The sequence below is a fragment of the Hibiscus syriacus genome, unplaced genomic scaffold (genome assembly GCF_006381635.1).
Source record: "Hibiscus syriacus cultivar Baekdansim isolate YM2019G1 unplaced genomic scaffold, ASM638163v2 tig00111812_pilon, whole genome shotgun sequence".
NCBI lineage: Eukaryota > Viridiplantae > Streptophyta > Magnoliopsida > Malvales > Malvaceae > Hibiscus > Hibiscus syriacus.
This window is the reverse complement of record NW_024063187.1, coordinates 2,503,195-2,512,538: the sequence shown is the minus strand read 5'-3', so window position 1 is coordinate 2,512,538 and position 9,344 is coordinate 2,503,195. Positions and strand designations below refer to the sequence as shown.

Here is a 9,344-nt window from a genome sequence, read left to right as displayed (position 1 = left end):
TTTAAGCCTATATTATCGGTACTGTTCTATCAGTACCAATACCTGTACCCAAAATTTCCATTTTTCAACTCGATTATTACCCAAATTGGGTCAAATTTCCTTATATTAACACCCAACCCTTATTGGTTAGATTAAAATTATTTTTAATGATAATTGCTTTAACTTAATAGTACCTTGAACCCTCAAACTTGTACAAAAAAATCAATATGGTCTCTGAACTTTTTTACATTCAATTTGATCCTTAAACTAAATGTTTTAATGATTTAATTTTGTAGTATTTTACATTTAATGTATTAAATATCTTAATAATTGTTTATATTTTATATTTTAAATTTCAATATATTTTTAAATTTTTCTAAAAAATTAATTGTATCTGTAAACTTTCTAAAAGAATCAATTAGGCCATCGAATATAGGCAAAAAAAAAACAATTAAGCCCATCTACCATGTCATCTTCGTCATGTACCATCACAAAAACATCGTGAGCTATCACATAAATATTGTAGATTGCCATGTAAGCTTTGTAAACTATGTGTCTTGACGGTCAACATTTGCTTATGTTATTTAAAGAGTTAGATTACTTTTTTTCCCTTAGTTTAATTGGGTTACACTAGTCCCCCCAAAGTTAAAGGTCTTACCACTAATCATATATTTTTTTATTGTATATCGTCCATCATGTACTAATCACAAGATCGCTCTTGTTTATAACAATAATATTTTATGTATCTTTTAATTTAATTGATGTCCAATATGTATTACATTATATTCTTATTATAAACTAAAATAATTTTTGTGTTATAAAATTTCTTATCAACTTTATTGTTTTATATTTGCATAACTCACATATTAAATTTATATAATAATTTTTTAATAATTATATTTTAATAGAATTATTTAATAACTATTTGTTCATCTCTATTTTAAAGAAATAGATACGAAATATATTTTAACTATTTTTATTTATGAATTAAAGTTGTCATTTCCATTAACCAAATATGTTTTTTATTTTTGAAAAAACTAAAAATGTAAGTTAATTTCTAAAAATAAAAATAGAAAATATTTTTTTTAAAATCAAACGACCCCTTATATTTCCTTATTTACCTTTATACGTCACATTTTCTTATTTCTATCAAAACAAATTAGTCAAATATATCATCATTTTTTGAATACTTTTATCATTTTCCCCATTTTATATTAATTTGAAATGCAGACAAATTCACCTTCTAAAACTATTTGCGTACAAATTAATGAGTCGGACTTTTAAAATAATTTAATATTAATTTTATAAAAATAAATAAATTACTATATATATATTTATTTATTTATTATTTTTCTACTAAGGTTTATTAAGTTATAATAACAAAAAATATCTCTAACGTTTGACAAAAATATCACTTTGAGCCCTATTTTTTTTTTGAAGTACATTAACTTCTAACATTTCATTTTGGGTAATTTTTTTTATTGAATGAAATCTGTTACTCAACTAATAATCTACATCCAAAGTAGACTCAATATAAATATGTGGACAAATGTGTTGGCATGGTACAGCCATGTTACTATCACATCAACAATTTTTTAAAATTAGTTAAAAATAAAATTTTAATTAAATTATTTACCAATCAGAATATGACATTGTTCAATTTTCCCCGATATATGAATTTTCTTTTTGGGTAGGAGGGGGACGAGAGAGATAGTAAACAATCCCCAAGCCACTAAGAGAAGCAACTTTCTTTCATCTAAGTAATGAAGGAAATATATTTAACTAATAAAGAACCTCCTAGTGGTCTTTTATGTTTTATTCAGTGAAAATCCTTGCTCAAACCATCTGCAACTATGGCATATCCCACACCTTCATGGATATTGCTTTTCTTTCTTCTATTATTGATCCACCTGAATTGAGTTTTCAAAGACAGATCTTCAGTTTGATCAACATTGAACCTTGTTATCACTTATCAGCACCTGAGCTATCCTAAATGCCCAGATAAATCTCGTTATTGTCGATCGTGAATTGGTCTCTACTGGCATTCGCAGTCAACAGATTCAAACCAATCTGAAAAGTTAAAAAAGAACCAGATTCATCAATTCTATCCATTGAAACACAAATGATCTAAAAGCCTAAAAGAGAAATAAATGGTGGGTGATTAACCCACATTGGGATTCTTTATTAGTTAAATCCATTTTCTTTAAAACAATAGAGTAGCTTGGTTTGGCGGTTATTTTCCATCTCATTTTACCTGGGTTCGAGCCCCCACCTCCACGAGAAAGATTCTTTTCATATATTAGGTTTAAAATCGAACAAAAAATATAACATGCGCACTATTATGATTGGTTATAAATAATTTAATTAAAATTTTATTTATAATTATTTTTTAACAAAGTTACTGACACGACAGTCACGTAAACGTGTCACATTAATATGATATTGATCATTAATTTATTAACGATTTTCATCTAATGAAGAAGTCTTTTGACCCGAAATAAAATGTTGGGAGTTAATATACTAAAAAAAAGGAATTTGCTCAATGTGTCACTTCTATCGATTTTTTATTAACTAGCAATCCAATGGTTATGATTCTTTTAATTAATCTAGTATAAATATAATATAGTATTTATTCAAAGATAATTATTAATCATTTGATATTGAATCTTCACACTTTTGATATTTCTGATGCTTGAACTCGAGACCTTAAAGAATAACAATTATTCATTTATCAATAAAATCTTTTGGTTCGTGTAAATGAGGTGCCACAACAAAAAATCTTATGTTTTCTATGATGCTAACTTGTTTATAAGAATGGACGGAGTGACTGAGAATAGTTGTTCTTAAAATTTTTAAATTATCTTATCTTATATCTTATATTATTTTATTTATATTTTTATTAATAATTTATTTTTATTTTAATTAGAATTTTATAAGTTCACTCCCTTCATATAAGACCCATGCATCTTTAAATGATTGGGTTTTTACTTTTTGATTGGGAGCGGAGAAATTGGGGTTTTGAAGTTGAGAAGAATCTGCCATTTTTTATGAGAATCTAAACTCTGGTCTTGAACAAGGAGGGTAGAAAATCTTGGATCTTGGCTTACGAGTTTCATGAAAATAAAAACTAGAAAAATCCATGGACAACCAAGAGATCAAGCGTAAATCAATAAAGGAAACCCGTTTTAACAAATCAAGCATCGATTTTCCAAATCAAAGATTGCATTCTAAAATTTTATCCTCCTCCAATTATAAATAAGAAAAGAATTAGACAAACGTTTCATGTTTTCGTCAAAATCAACACCAAAAGGTCCAAAATTCAAGAGATCGGCACAAGAACAGCATGCAACAATTTTAAAGCACATAACTTGTTAGTAGGGATAAGATTAGTAGAATATTGAAACGTTGATGTCTAATTTTTAAAAATAAAGATCAAATTAAAATAAAGTGAAAAATTTGATGGCTAAATTTATTTTCAGCCAATTCAGATATTTTCAACCGTTAGTTTCTCATTCAATTGCAATCGGACGTTTGGCAATGCCAGTTGGTTCCTCCTCTTATTCTTGCAGGTCAATGTAGCTGGAATTTTTTTTCTCCCGAACTAGGGCTTCCTTTTGCAAAATGTGGGAGATTTTGCAATGGAATTATCTCAAGGAAGCTGGAACCCTTCTGATGGTTATAAACATTATGTTTTTATCTATTTTTCCCGTAGCTTAGATTGGAATCTCCAGTTTTTCATTGATTTTCCGTTTCAAATTTTGGGGATTTGCTATCAAATTATGTGGTTGAGGAAGCTGGACCGTTTCTAAGAATTATCATAATCGATAAAACTTTCCTTCCATGAGCTTAGATTGAAATCTCCATGTTTTCTTTGATTTTTATCTTTGATTTTTTTCCCTCTCCAAAGCTAGGGATTTGGTTTCAAAATTTGGGTATTTTCTATCGAATTATGCAGTTGAGGAAGCTGGCGCCTTTCTAATATACATAAATTATAATAAAATTTTATCATCCCGGGCTTTGGTTGAAAACTCCATTTCTTTTTTTTTTCTTTTCGTTTTAGCTTCATTCCTCAAGGTTTTGATCCTAATTCTTCCTCAGTCAAAGGCTTAGGTTCTTTTTATTTGATGCTTTTATCCCTGGTGATTATTGAAGAGCGTTCAAAATTTATCTTGTTTCCCATCAGTTGATCTGTTGGATGCTTGGAGGTTTCCACTTGGTAATTTCATTGAGTTTTGAGGGTCTATTGGATTAGGGGATATAAATGCTGAATTTTGACTCTAATCCATGTGAAAAATAGCTTAGGTTGATCCCCAATGGGTTATTAAGTATTATTGAAAGCAGTATTTTTTTTTTTGGGTCGAGAATGGATCATATGATTGGTGGTAAGTTCAAGCTTGTAAGAAAGATTGGCAGTGGCTCTTTGGAGAACTCTATTTAGGTATAATAACCAAATCTCTTTGAGGTCTTGCTATTTTCTTCCAATGGAAAATGTATTTTTTTTTTCTTTTTTTTTCCTGACAGCATTGTATCTTTTCTGATTTTCATTTTGTTGTTGAAGGGGTTAATGTGCAGACCGGGGAGGAAGTCGCTGTCAAAATGGTATGTGATCTTTTCTTGAGGATTTTTTTGGGTAGTCTCTTATGTTGGTCGTCTGATGGACTGATGTATGCATGTATGTATTTATGTATGTATGTATATATTCTTTTTCCTGTTCCTAATTTCAGGAATCTGTGAAGACCAAACTTCCACAGCTCCATTACGAGTCAAAATTGTATATGCTTCTTCAAGGAGGAAGTAAGTCTCTTTTTCTGCCTCACTGTCATTTGTTTATCTATCTGGAAAAATGATTTATTACTACATAATTTGACCTTTTAGCCTTTTTGTACTGCACTATCAATATGAGAAGGGGGGGGGGGGGACACAAGCTCTGGTCTGATGGAGTCCTTGTATTTTTTTTATTCATAGCTTTACACATGGTTGCTTTTAAAATGACAATATCAAGTCTTCTTTCCTTTCCGTGATTTTTGCACTATCAACCTAGTCTGTAAACAATTTTTCAATATGCAAGTATGCAGCTTTCTCGAGACATGCTGCAACTTCATGTTTTGCCTTGTACATTTTGGTGCTTTCATTTTGTTTTTGGATAATATTTCTGAAAGAGCATTTTTTTAATAAATAACTTGGTGTGATTTCTTTTTGATATAGCTGGCATTCCCCACCTCAAATGGTATGGACTTGAGGCGAATTACAATGTCATGGTAATTGATCTTCTTGGACCTAGCTTGGAAGATTTGTTTAACTACTGCAGCAGGAAACTCTCGTTAAAAACAGTGTTGATGCTTGCTGATCAATTGGTAAGTATATAGCTTTTTTGTTGTAAAGAATATGTTTTCAGATTATTTTCGTATTATGCTTTACCTCTTTCCAACTTCTACTTTTCTTATTCCAGATTAGTAGAGTAGAATATATGCACTCAAGGAGTTTTCTTCACCGAGACATAAAGCCTGACAACTTCTTGATGGGCTTAGGGCGCAAGGCTAATCAGGTAGTAGTTATAGTGTTACTTCTTGTATGTTATGTCGGCAAATTAACATGTTCATGCTCATTAGATTGATAGTACAATCACCTTCTGTTTTGGTTACAATAAGAACATTATTCTGTTGCTGGGAATTGGACTTCGTTATGCTTAAAAAGTATGATTTATAAAATCAACATACTGGTATCATTTTCATTTTTTGCTTCTAATTTTTTTCATCACAGGTGTATATCATCGACTTTGGTCTTGCAAAGAAGTATAGGGATCTTCAGACTCATAAGCACATACCGTACAGGTAATTATTTTTCTGTTGACTTTTTAATACATAATTTCAGATTTGAAGATCTGAAGATTGTATAGTAACTTGTCATAAAACATGCATCAAATTATCAAATTCTTTGCTGCAGAGAAAACAAGAACCTGACGGGCACAGCTCGATATGCAAGTGTGAATACTCACCTTGGAATCGGTGAGTGTATGTAATGACACATTTCCAACTAGCCTCGGTAAATCATATATATAGATGCAAGTTTACTTTTGTTACTTATATTAACATACATTCTTCTATTTTACTGGCAGAGCAAAGCCGGAGAGATGATATGGAATCCATTGGTTATGTGCTCTTATATTTCCTTAGAGGAAGGTCGAGTATATTTTCATTCAATTTTTTTTGCATTTCCGGATGATGTTTGGTTGTTACTTGTTAATGCATATTCATTCTTCTTCCCTTCTCATTGATTTTGATTCAATTTCCACTATTTCTCTGCTTCAGCCTTCCTTGGCAGGGGTTAAAAACAGGTACGCAAAAGCAAAAATATGATAGGATTACTGAAAAGAAGGTATCGACTCCTATAGAGGTATGTATCACTTATGCAATCCTTCAACAAGTTGATTTCCTTTTAAGAGAGTTACTAATTTGACTGGTATAGGAATTTGTAGTGCTTCCTCTGTCCCATTTTGTTGGCATGTTTGATAAATACTTTGTACCTTTTTAAGCATCGAATTCTGTGATGGTAAATTTTCCCCATGAATTGCTATTTCCACTATTGTTCTTGAAAGGAGAAGGTTTCTTATCTGTTTTAAGTTTAATATAAAAAGGGGGATGGTTTAATTCTTCGATTTTGGTTATGGTGAAGTGTAATCCGGTTTTACTAACAAATGGAAAGTACATTGTTATGTTAACATTTGATCCCATAGTACATTGTTAATCTATCTTATCTCATTATTATTGTTTCCTTGTTCAGTAATATTGATTTATGTGTGTCTAACAGGTGCTCTGTAGGTCAAATCCATCCGAGTTTGTAGCATATTTTCACTATTGCCGATCTTTGCGATTTGAAGATAAACCAGATTATTCATATTTGAAGAGGCTTTTCCGAGACTTGTTTGTAAGAGAAGGTTAGTTACAATCAGTGTGGCTTACTTATTAATGCTCTTTCCACATTAACATTCTGTTATCTTTGTCTCCGTCTCACACATACTGACTGTTGTCCTCATGGGTGTGACGTCAAACTTTGTTTGTTTGTTTCCACCCCCTCCCCTTTTAGTTCTGAAATCGGCATTGCTGCAGGTTATCAATTTGACTATATCTTTGACTGGACTTTATTGAAGTACCCACAGATTTCTAGCAGCTCCAAAGGGAGGGTAAGTAGTTATAAACTTCTAGTTCTCGGCTGTCTTATTGGGAGATCATAACTCAGGTTTTCCATCCGTTTCTCAGCAATCTGGTGGAAAGGCAGGTTTAGCTGCAGAACCAGCAGTTGAAAGACCTGAAAAGCTCCCAGGTCTGCTTTCTTTAACATTACTAGATTTCTCGTTAGGATTACTTAATTGGAACTAAATATCTGTTACTCAACTACTTTGTTTACAAATGGTCATTGTGTTTATCCAAAACAACTTAGGCAATTTAAAAGATTGTCGTTTATGTTGTGGGTGAGCTCTCATTACAGGGATGATGACAAATTTCCACGTCTTCTTTGGGAAAAAATGGTATTTGATGCTTTCATTAGTTATGAAATGATGTTATACTAATCTCTCTCCTTTCCCTTGTGGGTTATTCTCTTGGAAAATGACATTCAGGAGGAAGAGATGTTCGGGATAGACTTTGTGCGGTTGAAGAAACTCCTAAAAGACATGTTTCAAATACTACTCCTTATCGCAATCGTTCTAGGTACAAGGCTGCTGAGGATGTCAATTTGCCAAAGCATGCGGTTAGCTTCCATTCTTGATACTGATTTTCATTTATAACCAAGCATCTGCAGTTGAATATTTTTGTTTTCTTGCCATACTGAAGGATGAGATAGAGGAAAACATTCACGATGAAATGCATACATGCATATTATTTTTAGATGATATTTTGTATTGGTTGCTGAGACAAAAGGAGTTGATACTAAATTAGAGTTGTCAAGACAATCACTAGAAGCTTGAGAATTAGATTGAGAAGATCAAGGATTGAATGGAGGGTACATTTAAAAGAAGGAATAGCGATCAAGATGTGATCACATTCGATGGTGAAGTGATATCAATATGGCATGAAATGTTATTTAGGCCGAAAAAAAAACGACATATATAAAAAAACGAGTGTAGTTTAGATGTGAATATTAGAATTGACTTGTGATAAGACTAGGAAGGATAGAGTTAGAAATGAGGATATTGGCATACGAGTCGGGATAGCTGTTTTAGAGGATAAGGTGAGAGAAAAGCGTTTGAAATGGTTTGGTCACCTAGGATGTGGATCAAGGCATGCACTTGTTAGAAAAGTAGAAGAGTGGTCGAGGCGTGCACATGTAAAAAGGTCGAACGGAAAACAAATACTTGATGCAAGGTGGTGATAAGTAGTTAATATGAAAACTACTAGAACTTGAAGAAATGACTGCTGAAAACAAAGATATTCATTACCCGATTTTTATATCTAGATTCTTGTAGCTGTATCGAATTTATTGATATTAATGGTTACTATGTGGTCTGGTTTTGCTTGGCTTGGATTTTACTTGGGATGAAGATAAAAATGACTCATTAGCCTAACTGAATGTTCTCTGCAAAATACCTATTTACCCTATCTTTTATTTTGTTTATCCGTTGCATTTTTTGGGGGGGGGGGGGGGGGCTTACGTCCGACATTCTGATTGTTTATTGGTTGCACTTTCAGCATCAGGATACAGATAAAAAACGCAGTACTTCTAGGTACGGCAGCACTACAAGAAGAGCTATAATAGTAAGCAGGGCTAGTTCAGCCGGTGAAGTAGATGAGATGCCGCAAAATCGACGACTACCAACAAGCGGCCGCATCCCTAACACACGAAGAGTCCATCTGGCTGTTGAGGCCAATGCTGCCCGCAGAGGAAGCCGTTACGATAGTCCTATTCGAAGTTTTGAGCTCCTCAATCTTAAGAAATGACGGGCTCGATCTAGGCTGATGTTTTTTTCATTACTTCCACTCACACTGTGTATGGGACATAAATAGAGCCATAGTCACCACCCGCAACAAAAGCTCATGTGACTTCCCTTCCCCATTACCGAGATTTTCCCTCCTCTTGAGTTCATATTATGGCCATTGTAACATGTTGTATACATCATGTATCGGGATTTTACGTCTTATGCAATAAAAGATAATGTTATTGTGTTTTCCCATTTATCCTGAAAAAAATCTAATACCAACTATCTTCATTTGATTCAGTCTCTTTTTACAACGTTCATGATAAAGAAAAGAGAAGACAAATGAAGTTGAAAATTTTCTTTATTTCAAGTATTCATGTGATTCCGAATATCTATTTTAATGGTGCCAACTCTCTTCATAGTTAACCAAAGCCTCTCTTGGAATCTCTCCACT

General features: G+C 32.4%; 1 pseudogene; it reads left to right on the top strand.

Annotated features, from left to right (window-relative positions):
- The first annotated feature begins 3,453 nt into the window (after positions 1-3,453).
- On the top strand, positions 3,454-9,116 carry LOC120171166 (annotated as a pseudogene).
- The last annotated feature ends 228 nt before the right edge of the window (positions 9,117-9,344 follow it).